The 25,353-nt window shown below is 38.0% G+C and overlaps 1 protein-coding gene and 1 long non-coding RNA gene across 2 annotated transcripts in view; one reads left to right on the plus strand and one right to left on the minus strand.

Moving 5' to 3' along the window:
- Positions 1–25,353, minus strand: part of LOC136253448 (radial spoke head 14 homolog) — a 123,235-nt gene that overhangs the window by 29,700 nt on the left and 68,182 nt on the right. The gene's annotated exons all lie outside the window — the stretch shown is intronic.
- LOC136253026 (uncharacterized) lies at positions 298–9,929 on the plus strand. Its single transcript, XR_010699902.1, has 3 exons — positions 298–604; positions 3,586–3,654; positions 9,551–9,929. It is a non-coding gene; the product is annotated as an uncharacterized lncRNA (long non-coding RNA).

Here is a 25,353-nt window from a genome sequence, read left to right on the forward strand (position 1 = left end):
ACACACACACACACACACACACACACACACACACACACACACACACACACACACACACACACACACACACACACACACACACACACACACACACACACACACACACACACACACACACACACACACACACACACACACACACACACACACACACACACACACACACACACACACACACACACACACACACACACACACACACACACACACACACACACACACACACACACACACACACACACACGCCCTCTCCAATGTGTTGCTATAGTAATAAAATAATTATCATGAGTTGACACCTCCTTTGACGCTAGTAAGGCTGCACTCTGTATTGTAGAAATATACGGGCGCCGCCAGATTATATTGTAATCTGGCACCATAGCACAATCTATGCTGGCACATGAGAATTTGCGTGAGGCGAGCAAAAGAGCTGGGCGAAAGGACCAACGTTCCTACCAGATGTAGTGGAGCACAGTGGTATATTCTCAGCGTGATCAACTAACTGGAAAGAAGCGCGCGTAGTCACTGCCCACAAATCGCCAGGGACGCCGACTCGAGCCGGATTCGCCAAAGTTGCCGGGACCGGCTTGTTGTGAACTACTGTAAGGTATGTGACTCGATAAGGTAACTACTGCATTATGTAAGCGAAATTATATCGCCTCAGTTTGTAATAGCTTATTAAGTTTATACGTTTCACTTTGTGAAGACCATTAATTTTGAAATGGTCATGATGTAATGGGAACTGACGCCGGATGATGACACCTCTTTATTTTAATTGCATCCATTCTGGCTATATACATAAATCCTAATGTTGGGTAGCAGCATGAAATCAGTCTGTCAACCAGCTCTGGTAGCTATAGCTAGGTGTCAATTTTAGCTGAAAAGATAGTGTTAAATATCAGTATAGCTTAATCAGCAAACATAGGAAGCCAATTTTATTGCCTGTCTCAGTAGTTAGAGGATACATCCTTGACATTCTAACATGCTGTGATCCTTGCAAGGATGACCATTCAGTGCTTGAAATAGTGGTCAGACATCTGACATTTTCTGACCAAAATTGGTGTATGTCTGAACATGTTCTATTTTGGTTGGACATCATGCTGGTCCAACAAAAATTCACTCAGACAAATAATTTTTCATGGTAAAAGTATCCAATGTCTGAACAAGTTTTACAGATGTCTGATCAAAAATAGTTTAGTTTAGGTGCTATGTCCTAGCAATCCATTTTTGTCTGCTTATTTCAAGCACTGCTATTCACTTGACTGTTGTATACTGTTTGGCTGCTTGTATATGCACAAAGAAGTTAGTATTGGAAATACCGAGTAGTAGTATATTTTCCTGACTGTGTTATTGGAAATAGGCAATCAGGAATTTGACCAGCATGATACTGTATATTTCTTGTTATGCACAACAAACAGTTTATAAAATATGTTACTTAACGTTTGATATCAATAGTGTGTATTTAATGTTTAGTCCCCACTATATACAGCATCAGAATAAAGTTAACGCAGTATTATCAAGAGTTTATAATGTGTTAGGAAGAGTATCAAACTTCGCTATACGCAATGAAAAATGAGCCTGTAAGGTAGTCTGTATACTTTTGTGTCCTCTCGTAAATCTGACCACTGTTGATTGCCAAAATTTAATGCCTTTGTTTGGTCGGGTAGTCCACATTGAATCCCTATGGCTAAAGCCCCATCTAGATGTGTCACTTTCACTATCAGAACTGTCGAGGCATGGACATGGAATATGCATGCAATGCCGCCCATGCTCGAATTAAGACTTCACACATATGTGAAGTCAATATCTATGGCTTTCAAGGTTAGTTGGCTGCACCTTTCTCTTTGTACTGAGTTCATCAGCACATTGTGTCATACTTTTACAATGTTCTTTCACTCTAGCTTCAGTCTCTCAACCTGTATGCTCATGCCCATGTACTTATAATTAGTCACCAATCAATGCAAATCACCGAGTTGTTTGAACGATGCCATAGGAATTTACAAAAATAAGCCCTTGTCAAATTCTGTCCCATCCATGATGAAACCTTCAACTGAGCTGTCACACTTTGAACACATGGACGTTGAGCAAATACCACCAGTGGTACAAGCTTCGGCTGTACAGTAGCTTCCACTTCAAGGCAATCATGTAACTTACGGGCTCATATTTCACAGGGTATAGCTTAGTTCGATACTCTCCCTACACCATTATAAATTCTTGGTATTATGGAGATGCTTTTTAGCAGCGTCCAGCTATATCATTAAACCAACACTTGTCAGGTGTTGGTTTCTGTTACATATGTCTAGCACTTTGTACATATGTACAGTGTCATGGCCCAAAATGACCTCCAAATAGCATGGTAGCATGCTCCTAGACTGAGCCTTACCACTTTCACTTATACTCTGATAAACATGTAACTATGTTAACTACTGCATAGCCATAAGTTATGCTGAGTAACAAGCTGTACTACTAAGTATTCACTGTAAAAAAAATTGTAGTGAATTTCACTACTTATTTCACTGATTTCTGCCACAATGCTCACTATTTTTGTGTAGTGATGGTCACTACAAAAGGAGTATTTAAGCAGATCATGCATGCTGTGGTATTATCACATATTCTGTCACTGCAATTATTAAAAATTATCCAGGTTGCTTTGCCATAAGTTACTCTTATGTTAAAATATTTGTGTATTTAAACAGTTACTCTTCTTCATGTTATGCAAGATCCTGTGCTGTGCAATATACCTAGGTACAGAAGTTCTATACATGTAAATATATATAAATAAGCTTGGAGCTCTGATGTCATATTCTAAGGGTTATAGTGCATGCTATCATAAGTAAATTAATAAGTTGCAACAACTGACCCTTACACTACGTTTGATGGAAATCGTCCGGGTTTACCATTGTGACTTAAGAGATCCTTTTCCTAGTAGGCTATCAGCCTGCGAAACAGACCTGCTGCTGTTTGTATTAAAATATAGCCGGATAGTGTAGCTTTACTAATGGAAAATTTCATACAGTTATACACAATGACAGAAAAATTGTGAAATTTCAAAGGTCAAAAATTGGGTCAAAGTTTGTCTGTGAAAAGGTACTTTTTTATAAATCCAGTCTCATATGTGACCAAAACAGATAATTTTGCACAACGTTTGAATTGCTTTTCTGTTATCTATAGTAACAGGGAGTGGACAGCTACAATAAGACTTTAATCATCGATAGTCTTGAGTTTAAAGCACTAGACAGTTGAAATAGCAATAAACTTGATTTATATATATAGCAATGATATGGGAAATAAATTACAGGTGTTAAATTAATTCATCATGCACAAATAAGCATAGAATGCATATAACTACAGTACATATGTGACTAACTGAGCAAAGACTATTGCTTTTGCAAAAACAAATGTTCAAGAAATGTAATGAAATGTAATGAAATAAGCTGGGTAATAAATTTGTGAATAATATTATCTTGCTGTACAATTGCTTTGACGCACAATCAAATCAACAAAAACTATGTCATTACGGATTTTCGTAGTAGAAATAAAGTTTACCCATAGTCATAGGATTTTCTTTGTCCTCTTCTTTTTCCACAGAGGAGCTTCTTTGTCTACAAAGAGGAGTACAGGGAAAGCACCATACCTTGGTGGATTGGACAGTTCATGGTGAGCAAATTAAGTTAATCCCATTATCGTAGCGTGTTTTAGCCGTGAATCATCTATTCTAATACTGTGGCATGAATGTACATGTAGTAGGCTGTAAGTTACTGTGATGTTGGTCACTGACATCTTCATGACACACTACAGAAAGAAATAAAATAAGATTATGAAAATATCATTTAGTACAGTGTGGTCTACTGTAGTGTGTGTGTGTGCGTGTGTGTGTAGTTTGTGAATAAACAGTAATGATTGGAGCCCAGCCCACCTATATGATTAGTAGCTTTGACTTGACAGTTTACGTATAGCATGGGAATTTGTTAGTATTAATAAGGATTAGTGGAATAATGGAATAAGCAAATCTTATTCTTTTCAAATTTTACAGGTAGTCATACACTCTATACCAAATAAATTTTGTTTAAAGTGGCAGTTACCTCACAATTTCTGGTTTGAAAGATAGTTTTATAATTCAGTTGTAAAAACATTTGGAGAGCTATGCTAAAACAATCATCATTACATTATAGACCAGCTCTTCCTCTATCTACATGCTCCTTTGTATGGCCAGTGACTTTATAGAGTCAATTGTAAGAGCATGCGAAAATACTTTCGGTGTCAGTTTATGCAACATGTGTTGCATACTATTGTGAAATAAATCTGGAATCTATTCTTTAGCAGCATAAGCAGGGTGAAATCAACACAACTTTAGCCTATGCCAGCCTGAAACACAGCTGGATTTTGAAGTCCTTTTGGCCACCGCGAAGGGACCTAAAACCTGCTGTGACATCAATAGGCAATGCAAAAAATTCTTTTTTCTTGACATGCAGCCCTGCTACAAATACCACTCAGTTGTTTTACACAACTACAGAGATCTCCCTCACTAGTGTACAAGACACAATTGATGCAGAAAGTTGTACTAATACTTTAGCATACCATACTACATCCACAAACAACGTATGCTGCCAAAGTTATGTATGAAGTACTGGAATCCTGTAAACAAAGGTTCTAAACTACTCTACTACTTTAGTGAATGTCTTCTGGAATAATACTTACACAACAGTAACAAATTACTTCTTGTTACAACTTACAAGGCAATGGCCTTAGTATGAGCAACTGCTACTTTAATCATGTTTTTACTAATCACATGATGCAATAAACGAATTTTTGTAGTGGGACATATGGCTTAGTTTGCAAGGCTTCAAAACCATGACTTCGAGGTAACTGCCACCTTTAACAGCTCTGCATGGCATGCAATTGCAATGGACAAACAGCAGGTAGGTGAGCATTATTAAGAAAAGCCACAATAACCAACCATGTTTGGCCTAGTTAACTTGGCTGATTCTGAGCCTCTTTTAATATAATACATTTTAGCATTAATATTGTTACAAAACTAAGACCTAATTTTTGTAAACTAGACGGCCTTCACGTGCATCTGACTGAATCAAAATGTATGGTAGTAGCGTTTAAATAGGGATTGCCTTGAAAATTTTGTGTGCTGCCCAAAATTCCACCTTTAAAAATTGCCCTAGAGACATTTTACACAATAAAAACCACCTTTACGGAATAGTACTAGTCCATATAATCATTACAGGTTTTTGCAATTGAATTTGGCAACTTTGCAATTGAATTCGTCCCGTTTGCAATTGAATTCGTCGGTTTTGCAATTGAATTCGTCCCGTTTGCAATTGAATTCGTCGGTTTTGCAATTGAATTCGTCGCTTTTGCAGTTAAATTCGTCGCTTTTGCAGTTAAATTCGTCCGTAACAAGAATGGCAGCTGGAGCAAACACGAAAACATGATATAGCAGCTGGTACAAGAACTTGTTCAAGTACAACGGTAGTAAACAACTCTTTATAAGGCAATAATTCTTCCTCTACAGCCTCTCCAGCAACATTCCAAACTCTACTACGCCATTCACGATGGGTGTGGTCACTTGCGAGCAAGCTAATTAACTTGTCAGACAGCTATCAGCTTCGCGTACTACCAGCTTCAATTACCTTCTAGTGTCTCAAGTGTAACTCTCCAAGGCATAATAGTTCATCTCTTAATGAACGGGTTGGTTTCTTGGAGCCGTTTTGTTTATGACGAATTGTAATGCAAACACGACGAATTCTATTGCAAAACCGACTAATTCAACTGCAAAGGTGACGAATTCAATTGCAAACCGACGAATTCAATTGCAAACGGGACGAATTCAATTGCAATACCGACAAATTCAATTGCAAACGGGACAAATTCAATTGCAAAGGTGGCGTATTCAATTGCAAAAACCTATAATATAACAACACTTACAGGTGGCCGAATATAGGATTTTTTTAAAAACCGCCAAAACTCGAAATTTAGTCTTACTACCTCACTCACCAGGAGCGAATGCAGAGTTTGGAAAAAGAGGGGGGCACCTTGCTGAAAAAAGTTGAAGAGCAGAAAAAAAAGGTCACAACAATAATAGCTAGTTATCCTTTACCAAATATATTATATCACGTATGCTATGTAAAATAAAATCCTATTTATAGCTTCATAAGTAAGATGCACTGCCTCATGAACATTGTGACTGCTTTATTAGAGCAATTGACTGCTCTATTAGAGTATCTCAATCTTGTATGCAATTTCTTGAAGGGGGGCGTTTGCCCCAAATGCCCCATCCTGGATCCACCATTGCTCACTAACCACAGTCGCAAGGATAGAGGCCAAACAAAGCAGCACAAAATCACCATTTTATGCCACAATAACAAACTCACTAGTGGGATGTGCCTGGGTTCCAACAAGTATAGGCCCTCTGCGCCTTTTCTTTTATCTTCAATCAGGCTGCTTGTCTTATTCTTTATCCAATGAAACCATATTGAGACATTAATTTCCGTACCAACACATTCTTTCAGCAACATATATAGACGTCACAAAATTATTTCAGAGGTGGATTTCAGAAGTGCTTCAGTCCTGGCGCTACTATAAGACTAGATATGTGTAAGCATAGTGCAAGTTCGCCATTGGGATCACGTTTGCAATAGGTTTGTGACCACGTCCTTCAATTAAAGATCTAAGTAGACTAGTAGCGATAGAGTACAGAGATCACACCTCTTAACAATCTAGCGGTTTACTTAACAGTAAACAAAATGACCTCATCCCTTATTGGTCTAGCTAGCTGCATACCTCTTGGCTGACTCGAGATATACTTGTATGATATTCTAATAGAACAGTCACAAGTTACTTTGCAGCTGGCTGTGCTACAACAAAACTAAACAAACTAGTATTTTTTTAAAATTGTAAATTTAAAAATGAAGTAAGGATCTATGCAACAAAAAGTGGTGAAACAAGGGATGAATGATAGTATTACAGCATAGCTCAGTGGGAAAGTCCCTACTTTGGCACATTAGCTATATATAACAATTATTTTGCTCAATGCCAAAGTAAGGATTTTCCCACTGAGCTATGCTGTAATACCATCATTCATCTCTTGTTTCACTAATTTTTGTTGCATAGATCCCTACTTCATTTTTAAATTTACAATTTAAAAAAGTACTAGTGTATTTAGAGTTGCACTGTCAAAGTTATGTTTGTCTTTATAATGAATTTCAGAACTCTTTAGGTTGGTTTGCAACTATATCGATTAATCACAATAATTGTATCACCATACGATAGTTATCACGGCAGTAAATCCAAATGATAAGATACATAATGTAGCACTAATTTGTGACCGGATCTTAGAAAACCTACCTTTTGGGCACAAGCTAACTTTTTGGGAAAACTCAAATGAAAATTTCAACAATAATTTTTAAATTAATTTTTTTGCACATTTGGATAAAGCAACTATTACACCTTCTTGCTGTGACGTTTCACACCCATAGCTTCTTTTTCCTAGGAGATATGGATGATTATATCAGACCATGTAGTAATTTCACATGCATGGGACAACAAGTAACTTACAAATTGGGTGATTTGTTCAGGTGCTGGAATGGCTAAAACTTAGTCTTAGACAATGATACAAGGCATTTAATTGCAGAAAAGTACCAAGAATACTTCATTAAACTATCAGAAATGTCTTTTAAAGTATTTTAGATGGTAAAAATGAAATTATTAGTAAACAAAGTGATTTGTCACCATTTGTCACCCTTAATCACCCACAGAACTCAATACATTACCATAAAAGTTAGTTTGTAATGTACAGGACAGAAAATCAGCCATATCTCAGAAATGCTTAAAGATATTAAGCTGAAATTTTAACACAAGATAGATGAGTACCCAGTATCTCATTTAAGCTATAAAACAGAAAATTGACCCATGTGCCAAAAAGGTAGGTTTTCCAAGATCAGGTCACATTTTACTTATTTTCCATGAATACGGGTAAAGGCACGTCCTGTATACCCGAATGTATATATGTCATGCCTAAATACAGCAAAATCCAATCTCAGAAAACAATTAGAATACATGATGGAATAAACAAATGAATGCTTTAATTGTTCGAGTAATTCTGGCGAGGTAAGAATGTTTAATATTGGTGCTCATGATAATCACAAGCTATTATCATATCACGATAGTGAACCACTGCGATACGATTATCACACTATCAATATTATTGCACATCACTAGAATCAAGGAGTATAGATCAACAAGTTTACTTGAGCAAAGTAGGATGGTTGTTTGTGTGCTCATCCTATTCAATACTTGCCCAGGTGCTGTTTTCCATTGCTGTTACATGCCATGCAGAACTGTTACAGGGAAAATCTATACATATATAAAGCTGAAAAGCCATCCATCTGTCTGTCTGTCATGCATTCCATGGCATCCAACGAGTATCTTACCAATTACTGCAAGAGTCAGTGCAGTTTTAACATCAAAGAAAGTACTCATCATCTTAGAATTGTATCGCTTTAAAATGGAGTTTCCAACTGCTGTCATTTGTCGTTTACAGCACATTGAATGCAAGGGTGTAACCTAAATCTTGTTGAAATTCTTTCTGTAAACCGCATGCAACTGCAGCTTTTATTCAACTTAAGCTGGTATTTATAAACAATTTATAGGCTTTGACCACATTTGGTCAAAGCAGTAGAGTGCCAAACTAGCGAGTGTTCAGTTGTCAGATTGAAGCTTGGTGAAAGCAATGTTTCTGTTTTCTTTTTACCTGACCTTTTTGGTTACAAGTTGTTTTTTTTTTACAACCTTTTAGTTACAATGTAATCATATCTGCTGGTTAGAGTTCGATATCTTCCGTCTTGACTGATATATTCCCGTTCAAAAATTTTCTCCCCATAGTTTCCCATACAAATTTTACGAACTACCACACTACAACGGCCATTTTTATGTCTGTTACGTAATTTAGGATAAGGCTAATAATTCGATACAGAAAGAGCCTCTTGTCACTGAAATTTCAGAAAGCATCTCTGAAATTTCAGAAAGGGTCTCTGAAATTTCAGAACAATTTAAGAATTTATATCTGCAGAAATTTCAGAAAGGGTCTCTGAAATTTCAGAACAATTAAATTTTTTATATTTCTGCAGAAATTTCAGAAAGGGTCTCTGAAATTTCAGAAGAGGCTTCTTATTTGCAAGAAAGTTTCTGAAATGTCTCTGGTCTTTGAAATTTCAGGACAATAGAAAGCATCAGTGAAATTTCAGAAGTGTTTCTGAAATTTCAGAACAGTCGCATGAAAACATTTCTGAAACTTCAGAAGAGGTATTTCTGAACACTTTAAGAAGGCATCTCTGGTCTCTGAAATCTCTGAAATTTCAGAATGTCTTATGAAAGCTTCTCTGAAATTTCAGAAAGTCTCTGACGTCTGAAATTTCAGAATGCCTGAAGAAAGCATCACTGAAATTTCAGAAAGGGTCTGCAAAGTTTTAAAATGGTCTCAACATTATTATATTTGAAACTTTGGCTGTTAGTGTCATCTGTTCACCATTATTATGTCCCACAGGTGGAACTTGGAAAAAGGAAAAGCAGTGATACTGGTTCTACTAAAAAATCTAAAAAGCAAGCATCGATACAAGAACCAGCAGAAATTGCTTACCAACCAGGCCAGTTTGTGGCTATGTGCTGTGAGAAATACAAAAAAAGAATACAAGCCACAAATAGCAAAAATAAATAAAGTAAATGGAACTGCAGGAAATGTGAATATAACATGGCTTGATGGAACCTATGACTCAAACTGGAAAGTTTGGAAGACCGGAGGAAGAATCATAAAAGACACAGTTCCCATACACGCTATTTTGACACAAGTGGAGTTTTAAAGTGATATGTGTATATCAAAGAAAGAACTGAACAAAAAAAAATACTCTTCCACTGAGTATGTGTAATCTATCTGCTGCTAATATTAACATTTTATTTATGCTGTTTTTGCAATTGGTAAATATTTTACATAAAGAAAGACCTAAATTTGCAACACTAAGATAATTGCAAATAACTATTGATTATACCTATATTTGCAAACACCTCATGCAAATTGTAGGACATTTATGCAATATTTGCAACTAAGGTCTGCAAAATTGATGTAATAGTGCCTTATTTTGCAACATTTCCCCACATTAGATTTTCCCAAACCAAAATAGACTTTGTGTACAAATTCATTAGACATAAGATTATCCAGATTCTGACCTAACTGCTGATATTGGTAGACTGTTCCACATACTAATTAATCATTAATGGGAAAACGAGTATTTCCAATCAACTCTGGTGGCTGGCTGGATGAACTTATAGGGATGGACTCAGGATGTGTTTATTTAGGTAAGTTTTGCTGGATATAAACAAATCTGTATTTCTAGTCCCACTCCAGGAGGATTTAATTACAAAGCACTACACTTCTAGAGCCTGAGGGGTACACTGAGGTGTTTGCTACAAAAGTGCGTAGACTTGACTGTTTATACCTTACACACACCTAGACACACACATACAATTTGGTGCTTTTGTTGAGGTAAATGGCAGTTACTTTAATACTAATGGCTTTTACATTAATACCGTGATACTTTTTATGGAAGGTATACCGTTTGCTATTTTTCAATACTGCCCAGCATTACATGTTGTACTATTATGAACACACACACATAGCTACAATACTGGGTCAAAATTTCTTGGCAGGTGGGTGCTTTAGGCAACTGGATTAGTGTCTCACTAGAGGAATTTAAATTAACCTTTTATAGAGGTGGTCTTTCTTTACAGTTGAGTGCTAATTTCCACTGCATCATACAGTACAGTAGTAGGGATCAAGGGGTTTGCACTTTTTGCACAAAAATATCACCCAAAATTCTGTCTCAAGTTTCCCTTGTAATAACTCAGTGGTATTGGTTAGGCATAACCAAACCCATGAATCTTTTAGAGCACCCCTTAGTGCTTCCAATAAGTTATGAAATTTTCGCTAAATTTTCTACTGATTAGCTGACTAATTAACTGATGCCTTTAGCCAAATTGGCTATGGGTAATGCTACAGCTAGATTTCATCACTGTTTAATGTCACTTTTTGGCCTGAGAATTGTCTTTTCGCAAACCGTAATACCTGCAGTGTATGGATCATGTATCCTCCTTTGTGTCCCATTTCTTTCTCCACTAACATGTAGGTTTTGTTTCATGGTAATGCCTGATATCTTCAGTGTAGCTACGTAGCTATCATGATATGTAGTATTTAGTTGTCTGTAATTTCCATAATGACTGGTAGAGGCACATTTTGTACTGTTCTTTGTTGTAACACTGTGGAACATACAAAATGGAATAGCTGCTTCACGTCTCAGTAATTAATAGTCAGGACACACATTTAGTTGTATTTTCCATAGCAACTGGATCTGGGACACTTCTCGTACTGTTCTAGACTGTATATTTAAATTCCTTTATGTGCACAAAAAGGTCATTTGTGACCTGGTCTGCGAAAAGGGCTCTTATCGCCTTTTCAATTATGTAAACATGGTAACCAATAACTTAGCTTGTGAATAAGATACAAGCCTACAATTTGGTCACTGTACACTCCTAACATAGCACTAGCTGAGGGTGTAATTACAAGATGATAGATTTAGCTGATCAGGAGTTATAATTTGCCAAACTTGGACAATTGGAAAGGCTATAAGAGCCCTTTTCGCAGACCGGGTCACATTTGAACAAAGGAATAATGACGATAAACTTCATTTCTGCTGCACAGTAAATAAGTGCTTATAACTCATGTTCCTTTTGATTTATGAACACGAAACTAAAGTCTTATTAACAGGAAAATGTGATGGTGTGTAGGTTTTATTGATTTGGGCCTAGTTTTTTTGCATTGCAAAGCAATTAAAATGTGATTTTTTTGTGGCAAGCATAATTTTACCCAGAAAATTTCTGTAGGAAAATATTATATAGAATTTTGCGAAAATGGCCAGTTTTCGAAATAGCCAGTCACAAATGTTATATTCAATGCAAGACAATTTTGCATTCTCTAAAACATTGCTCTACAAACAATTGGAACAAGAATAATGTCAACAGCGTAAATATGCTACAGATGCCCAGAGTCTTTCTGTTCTAATATATGTATCCCTATATTGTATATCCCATGTATTCAAGTTCCCATAGCATTATTGTTCACATGTGTTGATTGCCACACCCTGTAGGACTTCACCACCACTGTAGAAGACAAGAAGCTGCATCATCTTCAGGAGACACGTCAGTAAGCACCTGGTGATGACAGTGCACCGTGACATGTAAGGGAGCCCAAGGTCATTGAATATGAGACTAGGGCAATGTCCCCAAGTGCATCAGAAGGGTGAGTAACTACACTCACACACACACACACACACACACACACACACACACCACACCACACCACACCACACCACACCACACCACACCACACCACACCACACCACACCACACCACACCACACCACACCACACCACACACACACACCTTGGAAGAGAGCCATCCAGTGGATGATGCTCTGGTTGAAGGATCCACATTAAATCAGCGGTGACCATGTTGTGGACGAGTAGTTACACATTTGTGTCAAGCTATATCCTGGCTTCTTCTAAAAGACCTTTGGCAGGTCTGACAGTGAAGAGTTAGGTTCAGAATGTAGTGCAGCTAACAAATTCTCCACTCCTCCATTAATTAATTGCTTCCATAAATCCCTATCTTGAACTTGCTGGTACCATAAACAGTCATTGATTGAAAAGTTCTTTAAGTCCTGTCTAACTTTATCTTTCCACGGTAGTTTCACACCATGAGCTGGTCGTGCCCTTGGAGGCCATCCAAACAGAACCCTCTTTAGTATGTAGTCATCAGGTATGCGCACCACATATCTCCACCATTTAAGTCTACTCCAACTTAACAGAATACTAATTGACTCTTGCATACCAAAACATCCAGCCAATTGAGCAGTGGTGATATGCTCTGCTCACTGTACAGCACATCCAATACCTGTAATGCATCTAACACAGTGACGATGAAAGATCTCCAGCTTCTTCACAAGTACAGTACCTGAGTGGGAGCCCAGGTCTCGGCACTGTGCAAAAGGATACCAAGTACCACAGATTGATAGACATATCTTTTAGTTTCTATACTAAGATCATGAGCCTTAAACACAGAATTTCAAAGCTCACCAAATTTTTTTTGAAACCTGTGCAATTTGACAATTAACCTCCACTGTCATCCTACCATGTGCCTCTACAAGTGACCCCAAATACTTAAATTCCTTCATACCACCAATGAAGCTTAAGAAGCTGTAAGATTCACGCCAGCAACAAGTAACTAGGTCTTTGGTATACTAAGGGTCAAACCAAACTTTGCAGTGACTTCCTCAAATATCCTAGCAGCTATAACCATATATCTTCCCTTGAGGAACAAATCAGAGCTGCATCATCAGCAAACAAGTACTCAGTTATGATAAAAGATGATGGTCTTCTGCTATGCTCTCCGACAAGTTTCTCACCTACCTTGTACAGTCCCTCAATTCCTGCTGCATGACAACGATTTAGCCAATACTGAATAACTAATCCAAAATACAAGTTGGAGCAATCGTGCAACCCTGACAGAGTCCATTTCATACCTAGAAAGGTGGTACTTCCTCTCCACCTACTGCAACAGTAGCAACCATCCCATCGTGAAAAGAATGCACCAAATCTATCAAACAGTCAGGTACACCATATTTCTGCAAAGCACACTACAGTGCCTGTCTTGGCACAGAATCATAAGCTTTGTGAAGATCAATAAACAAGAGGAAAACTTTGTGATGATGTTCAATGGTTTTCTCCACAAGTAGGCGCACACAGAAAGCCATATCCATACAACCCCTACCAGCCCTGATACCACACTGAGAGTCAGCAACAGAGTCTTCTACCACAGCTTGAAGTTGTCATTGATTATTCTTGCAAACAGCTTGCCCATCACATCCAGTAAACTTATACCCCTTCAGTTGTCACACACAGATAAATCACCCTTCTTAGGAACTGGTACCAGAGGTGCATCACGCCATTCTGCAGGTACATCTCTCTCTCTCTCTCCACACAGTACCAAACAATGACACTATGAAGTCCAACAAAGGGCCACCACTACACTTCACCTTATCAGGTAAAAGACCATGCCTTTCCTACTTTAATCTTCGACAACGCAGCCAATACTTCATCTGCAGTACGTAGGTGGATTGCTCATCTCATTCCTTAATTTCATCGGTTGGATACCATCAGTAGTGGCCAAATTGAAGGAGCTCTCCACATAAAGAACACCCTCAAAATGACCTCTGCATCGACTTAACATCTCCTCTGATCCACAACATAGACTGCCATCTTGTTTCCTTACAGCTCTTGGTTGAACTGGCTGGAAACCAGCTCTACTCCTACAAATAGAATGAATGTCCTGCCACACTACACTAGGTCTGCCTTGAGAAAGTGCAGCTTGAATAGATTTAGCCTTCTCCTGGTACCATCTGCTCTTACACTCCCACACCTTGTGTGCTACTATACGTCGCTGTGTTAAATATTTCTGTCAATCACCTTATAAGTGGTCTCAGCATATCCTCCACCTCAGTAAACCAATCAGGCTGATGTCTCCTACTTAGTCCAAACATTGTAGTACTTGCATCTAACAGCCCATCTCTGACCACACTCCACTTAGTCAACCCATCGTCATTATCATTCCATCTACTCTTCACCAAGTGCACAACATGATCAGTAAACTGAGAGACAAAGGTGGTGTTCTTTAGTGGAATAACGCTAAATCTACAATGTCTACACAATGATTTCTTTGGGCAACACACACACACGCACACAAACACACGTACTACTTGTTTTCGTTGTGAAGAGACATTTTCTTAATGTTATTTTATTGTAATATTTTAGTGACAGTGCAGATGAAGAAGCTGAAATTGATGAAGACGTAAGTTTAGAAGTGATCATGTGATCCACTGTACAGATCTCTTTGTTTTCCATATCCCATGAAATACTCCTAGCTATAAAATTAAACACAGGCCTAAAGCAGCACCACCCTGTATCAGGTGATTGAGATCATCCTTCATGATTCTTTGGTGAGAAATTTTATAAACTCTTTTCAATCTGAAATCAAATAGCTTTATTTCATATATACGTATTTAATGGTACATTTAGGTATGCTGTACTGTGTGCTTATGATCTATGACTTAGCTGAGACAGACAAATTTTTGACAAGCACCTCAATAAACACTGGGAGTTACAGCAGTATAAGTTATAATGTCTGTACAACAAATGAATATTATGTGCACCTACGTGTATTGGCCATTACTTACATAGGACCCAAACATCTTGCTTTGCTACAGTATGTAGTTTTGGTGCAGCCTTATACTGTGTGTAATTACACCACTGTAGTATCCACTACTTCATTGTAGTTCCCTGTTTGTTGTTGCTAGGAGATAGAGCAGCGTCATCAGGTGGTGAGGGCAAGAGTGATAGCCCTGAGGGGGAGGCTGACCTCCTTGATATTGAAGAGGAGTCGGAGGAGAAGGCATCCATTATAGTCAAAGAGGAAGAAGAATCATCAGAATACGAGGAATATAGTGACTCTGAAGATGAGGACCAAGACTGAAACCTGTCTTTGTAAGGAAGTGAGTGTTAACCATTGTAACTAGTAGCAACTTTGTTAGAAAAGTCACTTTGTTATTGTCCTAATAAACCTTCACTGTAGTTTGTCACAGTGGAACCTTAGTAGTGCAGACACCTTGAGAATAAAACCTATTTGTGTAAAGTAAACATTCAAGTGTCCCTCATATTAACAGGTGATAGTTTCGCTGTACTTTTAATGTGGACATGCACTCAAGGATGAAGACTCCTCGACACTTAATCAACCAAAGTTTCCCTTAGTACATGGAAAATTGACATATGCGTATGGTACAAGCGGCACAAAAAAACTTTGCAACATGCATCAAAATTACTGTGAATGTTCATGAAGGCTCACTGAGCGTGAACAAACGTTCATGAACTGTAATAAGCGCAGGCCCACCCTTGAAGCCATTATTGTACCTCATCTGCATCTGGGTATTCACTATGAGTGTCACAATTTGTTATGGACCTGCTATGGCTTCCCTGTATGTTTCATGAGGTGTGTCTCACTTCACTACAACTCTGCATACTGCCCCAAATATTGGGAAGATAAAAACACTGGACTGGAGTCACTGGACCACTGTACTTTCCCATAATCCTAAAACTGCAAACTAATTTCCTGATCCATGAGTATTCACAAGAAAATCACTTCTTGTATGGTTCACAACTTACACTTGGAGAAGCACACTATTCATGAAAGGTCACTAGTGCATGTATATTACAAAGTTTTTTGTGTACCCATACTGTATCACATGTTTTTCAGTGTAATAGATAAGTCTAAAAAACAAATATCTGGATACTTGGAATAATAAATGCCAGGGTGATATTCAGATGATAAATTTAGTTTGGAGTTACTAGCCACTTGATCACTTTGTATAACATTATTGGTATTGAAGGCCAATGGTAATAGGTTGTAAAGAAAATAGCAAAACATGTTCAGGTGTTATGTACATACTAGGGTGCGAATGTTTTTATCACCAGTGGATAGCTTGCTTTCAGCTAAGTCAATTAGGAATATGTGACCAGATTTTACAAAACCGATCCAAATCGCACATCAGGAAAAATCAAACTAACACCTCCAGTGGATAGCTACACTATTGCACTAGTAGTTTTACACTCAGTACCACTCAAACTACTTGAGGCTGGTTTTAACAGACGTCTTTTCTGAGGGGTGTGTAGAGCTCGAATGGTGGTTTTAGGCCTTGTGAAGGACCTGGCTTGGCAAGAATCAGTGGTTTACTGGTGGACAGCCTGATAATGTAGGCCATACATTTTTTTTCTGTGGATTGTGCTACATATCAACCACTAACACCCTTGTCATATGGCCACCTAAAAGTGGGTTCATCCCGGGTTGAATAACCCACTTTCAACCCAGGTTCAACCCAGTTTCTGTTCACAAGCAATCATCACATGATGGTATTCATTGAGTGATAATTGTCTTCCATGCATTTTATGTATTCATTTAAAACCGCAACTCGCTTTTGAAGCAATAAACTGAATTCAACCCGAGTTCAACCCTACTGCTTTGTAGAGTTGAACTCGGTTATGACTTCTTGGGTTCAACCTGGTTATGGTGGTCATATGAACGTATTAACCCGGGTTGAATGTGCATGGGTTCAACCTTGTTTAAAGTGACCATATGAAAGGGGTATAAGGTGCCAACACGACCCTGTAATCTTGTCTCTAGAAAAACTTTTGGCAGTTTGGCAGTTTACACTATCAAAATGTACCTTCCACTCACCAAAGGCTCCATCCCCAGAGAACTAATCAGTGGTCAGGACAGATGTCATTCAGTCCAACGGTTGTGACTCTACTTTCGAGTGGCTTGCATCATGTGACTGTAACATTGTTCTCCTCTTAAAGCAAAAACAGCTGCACTACACAATTATACAGCAATATTTTGGGGTACTGTTCAGTATAGTCTCTTGCAACGGTACCACAGCGCTTTCACAGGTGTTAGAATGGTCCACAGTGCACCAGGTTTTTGTAGCTATCCTGCTGACTATGCAAGTGTGAGGTTGGCTGCTGAAACAAGACAATCTCTCAACTCACAGTGCAAACATACATTGAACCAAACATTACTTTCTTCGATTATTTCTATATTCCAGCCAAGTATTCATATTTGCAAAAATAGTGTGATAAACTCATTGTTCTCTATGGCTGCTCCGTTCTTACACTAAGATCAGTATGACAGCATCAGTAGTAATCTGCTCAGTGATAACAGAACAGCAAGCCTCTTATTGTGAAGCGAATTATAGCTGAATGGTTGTTTTGATTAGGTTACCATGAACACTGCCTACATCTTCACTTTAGTCTGACACATATTAAAACTCCAGCTCCTGTATCTACTAATACAGTTGCAGAAAAATTCAATACATCCCCTGATACAGTAAGTAATGACTGCCAACACTATTAATTGAGATTGTGGTAATGACATTGGAAGCAACATCACTTGTTATCTCTGTACTTTATATATCCAGAACTTTCAAGATACCTTTTCCACACAGTATATCGACAATTTTTCTTACCTGTAACCAAACCAGTCTCAGCAATAAAGGTGATTAATCTGTACAACTTATGTTACGTATTCAGTATAATATATGTGGTTAATATTGGTTACTAAAGTACAAGAGTAATCTTACATAAGCATTTTCATTACACATGTACTGTGTGTATGTTTTACAGAAAACAGCCAATCCCAACCTCAATTTGATCATCCACTTCAAATTGATCTTGGCACTCTTACTCAGCCTGATGATGAACCCACACCAGGTCAAGGCCAACAGAAGAATCAATTTGCTGAATTTCTAAAGCTACTGGGACTCACAAGCAAATTTCCTAGAAAGCTAAAGATCAGTGATGCAATGGTCATTCAACAAGAAACGTTGGGCAATACTGATGAAACAGAAGATGGTGCTGTGTTGCCACATCTCCTTTTGTAGAAAATAATGATGTTTGATTCAAGAAGCAGGGGGACTTTGTTTAACGGTAAAATAAGTGGCAGCTCTGCTCTGGCAGACCTAGAAGAGCTACATCCATTAGATGTTAGTTTAGTTTTACTTCACTGTTCTGACAATTTTAGGATTAGCTATTGCAATTAGCCACCTGTCAACTTGCAATTCCATTTCTTCTGCCTAATCCACACAATGGAAGTGTAATTCAGTTAATATAGGCAATGAGATCCATTATTCGAGCTTGGAATTCTCACGATGCTAGTGGTGCTGTCATTCCAAATGAACGTCGAGTTGTTGACTATACGGGCCTATAGTTTCTTTTTTTCAAAATAGATGAATTACAGCAACCAAAGTCTAAAATTATAAATGAAGTAATCAGCGAATCAAAGTTGGATTTCTTCTTTCACTGGGATTGTGAAGGTGAAACCACTGACTGGCTATTTGTAGATGGGATGGCAGAATTGCATTTTTATCTACCATCTGGCAAAAAAGATGTGAACAATGTTCACTCTGATACTGTTTGCTAATCTTCGAGGTGATACTAGGAAATATGTCAAACAAACAGATTTTATCCAGCAAATCAGTTTTATGTCATTTGTGCTACTCACAGAAAGTAGTATAGATAATGAAACTGTTAAACTGTTATGAAAGCTAGGAAATGTACCTGGAGGGGGCTTTAATGTTTTCTGACATGAAAATCAATGAAAATTTAAGAATTCTAACCATAAGCAAATGCTTGATGGTATGCTTATCATCAAACTGAAGGGAAAAAATAATGCACAAATAAGAAATGAGATATGTAAAGAAATGGTTGCCAAGTGCAAGGAATTGTTGTATAAATCTGAGTACTTGTGTAGAGTCTGCACATGCCTTTTGAATCCAGATTGATGAGGACGATGCAGGGTGCAAGAAAGAAAGGGAACTAGCAGAAAATGTGATGAAACAGGTAACTTTGATTTCTGCTCATGAAAATGCTCCCTCTCCAAGGACCCGAGTTATGGCACAAATGGGCTACATTCGACAAAGAGTCCTGTCGTCAGCTTGGGAGAAGTCTAGCTTGAATTCTGATATGGAGAGGAAAAAGAAAGCTCTCCGGCAAAATCATTTTCATTTTACAGAGAAATCAACAGTAGCAATGAAAGCACTCTTGAAAGATTTGTTAACCCACACTGGAAATATCCGGCTTTATTTTCTTTGCTGGGTACGAATAATGCCATTGGATGACTATTCAAGACAAGTTCTCCCAGGTTTGCATGGCAAATATCAAGAAAAGTTGCTTAAAGCAAAGACAGAAAACAAAACTCAAGTGGATGACATGATGCTATACTACAATTAAAAGAGAAGCTGAAAAATGCAGAATGAACAGCTTGTTAATGTTTCATTTGGTCTTGAGCACTTTTTTTCAAGAAATGGGACAAATGTATGAAGCAAGAATGGATACTCAATTAAAAAGTGCTCAAAAAAATCAAAAAAGAAAAGAAATTGCACATTTTCCACTAGTAGTTGCATAGCTCATGAGTGAAGGTTACCCATTGGAGGTGATGGATGGAGATGCCTCACATGTACCTGTTACATGGGTAACAGCTGTGATCAAGAAACTGAAAGAGCATCACTTGCAGAAACAAACTATTTTTTGTGGTAGCTTTTATATGCATGAAAAAAGTTGACATGCAACTTAGCTGTCATTTTGTACATCAAAATGTTATTGCAGTTTATTTATTTATTTATTAATGCTTTACAGATCAAATAACACAAGTACAGAACATTAGACAAATCAAAAAGGGAAATTACATGATCTGAGGGTCAGCTAGCCACCAGTGCCAGCTGCCTAGCCACCAGTGCCAGTTATGACAGATAGCAAAAGCAAGGTAGGAAGGCAAAATTTTCAAGATAGGTTGGATTGTATTACAAACACAGCAGCAAAGGTAGAGAAATGTGAAAGTAAGTACAGATCCTTCCAAGATGTTATTCAATTTGATGATGAAGGGTAGTGCTAAAAGCCGAAACGGAACCAACTGGGGCGCGCGCCAAGTAGGAAAATCGTTTGAGACGGATTTTACATCGTTTCCAACTACCACACAGTGACTAGAATTGTGCTAGAGTTCATTTCCTTCTACTTATATGCAAGCTAGAAATCGCGCTCTCGAAGTTTCTATTTAATGCCCGCTGTCACAGTGATATATGTTTCCCCGGGTAACGTGTTTCCCGCACACATATCCCTAGGGATCCGTGTTTCCCCGCACACATATCACTAGGGATCCGTGTTTCCCACCAAAAGCTGTCAGTGATATGTGTTTCCCGTAGCGATTTTTTTAATATTTCACCGCACACACATATCCCTAGGGATTCGTGTTTCCCCGTACATATATCACCAGGGATCCGTGTTTCCCACTAAGATATAGCCATCGTGCAGTAACTCCAAGGTCCTATGGCTAGTTGCAAACAGTACTCGATCCAACCATTCAGTAGATATATTGCTATATCTAGCTAATAGACACCCATGCATATTGCATGTATATAGCTATAGTTAGCTAACTAGCTATATAGCTACAATATAAGCTAATACAATAATTATACTAGCTAGCTATACTAGTAATCAGAACTATAGTCATTTAAAATAAACTTTGTTGCTCTTCTCTGGACCTGCTCAATAAGTGTGATGTCCTTGACAGGGGCGGATCTAGGATTTATAAAGGGGGGCTAACTCAAGGTACTAATCTCTTGGGTAGAGGTGTGCAAAGCACACTTCCCAGCAAAAGCATATTGGAAATAGAGGGGCCTGGGGGCATGCCCCCCCAGGAAATGTTGAAAATAGATGCTAAAATACTGCAATTTGGAGACATTCCCACATAAAATTCATAATATTTTCTGCCTGTAGATTATATATACTGCCTTTAGATTATAGGTATGGCTCTCTGAAGTATTTTGCTAATGGAATAGTTTGGGTAGGTACAGACAACCAAGTACATGATGCACCCCTCTCACAATTGCACAACACTGAATAGGTGCATGTTAGAATAATAATGTTGAAAGTGGAAAATTTTGAAATTTGAACAATACAAGATAGAATCTGAGAGTATTTTCAATGGAAATTGTGTACCTGAATTAAGTATTGTCATACATATTAATTACACAAGTGGATGAATGAAGCCCTTTACACAGACCAATACACTTCATTGTATGTATAGGTGTAGGCAGATTTGGAAAAATTTCATAACAGAACCAACTACATGTTTCCAGTGAATGTTCTATTAGAGTAGTTAGCTGACTGCTCTATTAGAGTATCTCGATCTTGTACACCTCCAATGCTGATCCAGGTCCTTGTCAGGGGCGGATCCAGAGTCTGGAAAGAGGGGGGGCACCTTGCTGAAAAAGTTGAAGAGCAAAGAAAGAAAAAAAAAAAAGGTCACAACAATAATAGCTAGTTATCCTTTACCAAATATATTATATCACGTATGTTATGTAAAATGAAATCCTATTTATAGCTTCATAAGTAAGTTGCACTGCCTCATAAACATTGTGACTGCTTTATTAGAGTAATTGACTCTTGATCTTGGATGCAATTTCTTGAAGGAGGGGGGGGGGGGCATTTGCCTAGGGCCAGGTGTCCTACAGACCTTCAGCACTTGTGCTGTAAAGCATTAATAAATAAACTAGTGTCCATTTGGTTCTATTTGGGGTACTTAGAGATAATGAGTTACTCTCTAGAATTCCTATTCCTATGGATATAATTACATGAAAATAACAAGGAAAAGACATCCTGACCACCTGGTAGACTCCTGTAAGAGTTCGAGCTTAAACCGGATGGCTGCAGGTTCGAGGCTACCTAGGTCCAGTCATGGATTTTTTCTCCTTTCTCCAACTTTTCAAACACACCTTAAGTAGCTAAAGTCTTTGAGCAGGCTGTAGGACCAGGTGCCCTACAGACCCTCAGCACTTGTGCTGTATAAAGCATTACAATAAAAGTAAATAAAAATAAATAAATAAATTTCATTATAATTCTCAGCATATTGATCAAGTAAAGCCTAAATATGAAGGGGGGCTTCAGCCCCCAAAGCCCTCCCCCCTCCCCCCCCCCCTGGATCCGCCCCTGCTTGATATGGTTAGGTTTCCAAATCACTGAACCGTATATAACTTGCGATCTCACTAAGGAAATATACAAAGTTCTCTTGGCTGTCACTGTTTGATGTTTGCTAAAGCTGCGATGGAGCAGTCCTAACATTCTGTAGGTCTTAGGGATTATGTTTTTGTAGTGTTGATCCCAAGATAGGTCTGATGATATTATAATACCGAGATTTTTATGTGAACTATTTGTTAAAACCTGTGTGTCAGCTATTTTGTAATTAGTGATGACTTTTGCATTAATATAAGTGGACACTCTTTTTTGGATTAAAGGACATATTATATCTCGTACTCCACAAAGTTGCTGAGTCTAAATCATTTTGAAACAGTGAAATATCTCCAGGACTACAAACAGTATTATAAATCTTGGTGTCGTCAATGAATAATAAAGTTTTACTGATGGTAACACAAGATGGTAAATCATTCATGTAAATAATGAAGAGTAGGGGTCCCAAAATACTCCCTTGGGGAACCCCAGATAGAACCGGCAAGGGGGTAGATAATGACTGACTGCATGCCAAAGCTGTAGCTACATTGATTAGTTATACATAGCTGCAATCACATGATTTACTCTATATAGTTAGAGATAGTATTTTATTGTATATACATGTATATACTTGTAGCTACTGTTTTATTAAACTGATGCTATAGCTACATAGCCAAATCACAGCACAGTTTAGCAGTTATAGTTGAATGCCAGTGAATGGCTTGATTTCCTCCATCAACATGTATAATTATAGTATTAGTTGTATAGGTATGGCTAGCTATGATTATTAAAAGTGCATGCGCGCCTATATGCTATAACGCTACGTACGTTGCACATGACTTTATAAAGGGGAAACATATTACCCGGGGAAACACATATCACTGTGACTTGTAGGTCGCTAGCGAGTTAGTGATATGTGTGCGGGGAAACACGGATCCCTAGGGATATGTGTGCGGGAAACACGTTACCCGGGGAAACATATATCACTGTGACACCGCCACGTAGCATGTTGTGCTCTTACCATTCCATCAAATTCTGTTTAATCCTGATGTAGAATTGCTTCCTTATCATTCTAAAAGGTAAACTACTGTAGTATTTTCATGTTATAGTCGTGTCCAACTCTTTAGTAACAGCGAGGATGGTTTTCTGAAGTCTGCCAGCATGGGCAATAATTTACGAGAGTTAACCACAGTGAATGGTAGTGGCTGTGAATCACATGCTTACAGTGCTTACAAAACAATAGTGTAGCAGGTTAAATGATCGTTTTTCAGCGTAGGTAATTGCAAACGCTTTCGTGTAGTGGGCATTAAATAGAAACTTCGAGCGAGCGATTTCTAGCATGCCTACAAGTAGAAGAAAACTAACTTCAGCACAATTTTAGTCACTATGTAATGGTAAGAAACGGTGTACAATCCGCAAAAACGATTTACTAACTTGGCGCGCGCTCCGTTCCATTCCGTTCCGGCTTTTAGCACTACACGATGATGAAAACAATGTCACCATGTTTCCACGTTTGTGGAAAGAAGATCCTCCAATGGCTCCAGTAAACCCTGGGTATAGCTTTAAGGCTGGTACTCTAAAGCAAGCAGTTGTTACTGCAATTCAAGGCAGGGACTCGAAATGAAATGTAATTTTAGTGATTTTTAGCTAAGAGTTTCTAAACTATGGAGTTCAGTTCTTCAAGAAAAGTTTGTGTTTAGCTTTAAACCCTTGAAGTAACTGAGTTTGACACAAAATATGGGCAGTGGTCTTGGGACCTCCAACACAAAAGGTTGGATTGGCAACATCAAACTGGAATGAAATCAGCAGCTGTGATGCATCTGAAATTGATTCAATTGTTGACGGCTGTTTAACAAAGGTTGAGCAAGAAATCAATAGCATCTGCTTAAGAGTAAGTGAGGAATTTTTTGAAACAAGTGAAAGATCTGAAACACTGGCACAATGGAGAAAAAGTACAGAAGTATGACTGAAGAATCTGTATGATAAACATAAAGAAGCCAGAAAACACTGTAAACTAATGAAATGTAATCGTGAAGGCAGAGTTAAAAAAGATAGTATGCAACAATCATACCGTAAAACACTTCAGGCACAGATTATCAAATTAGCATCTGAGGCTAAGGAGGGAAAATTTACATTTCAACACCAAGAAGAAATTTTTAACCAGCAATGGCAAATATGGCTAACAGAAATATCCCAAAACATACAATCAGTAACATATACATCTGATAACATAGTTGAAGTAGAGATTTACAATGTGCTACAAGAACAGTATAATGCCCATAGTCATCTCGTTACACAAAAAGTACAAAGTTTCCCATTGCATGCACATGGACCATTGTGTTTAGATATTGATGGTTATCATCTTGACTCTAGACGATGGTTAAGTAATTTTACAAAGCATGCTAAAAATGTTGGCAGCAAGATTGGAGTATGCAGCTTATTCTCAAGTTACTGAAGAAGATGTACATTTAGCCAAAAATCAAACAAATGAGATTTTTTCATGAAGTAGAAGATTGGATGGAAAATTTAATGGAGAAGTTTCAAGATTTCAACAAAAGCCTCATTGCTAATTTACTGATGAAATTGCAAAAAGGCTATAGAGAAATTTAATAAAGGAAAGACCTATTTTATATTAACA

Source organism: Dysidea avara, chromosome 4 (genome assembly GCF_963678975.1).
Source record: "Dysidea avara chromosome 4, odDysAvar1.4, whole genome shotgun sequence".
Lineage (NCBI taxonomy): Eukaryota > Metazoa > Porifera > Demospongiae > Dictyoceratida > Dysideidae > Dysidea > Dysidea avara.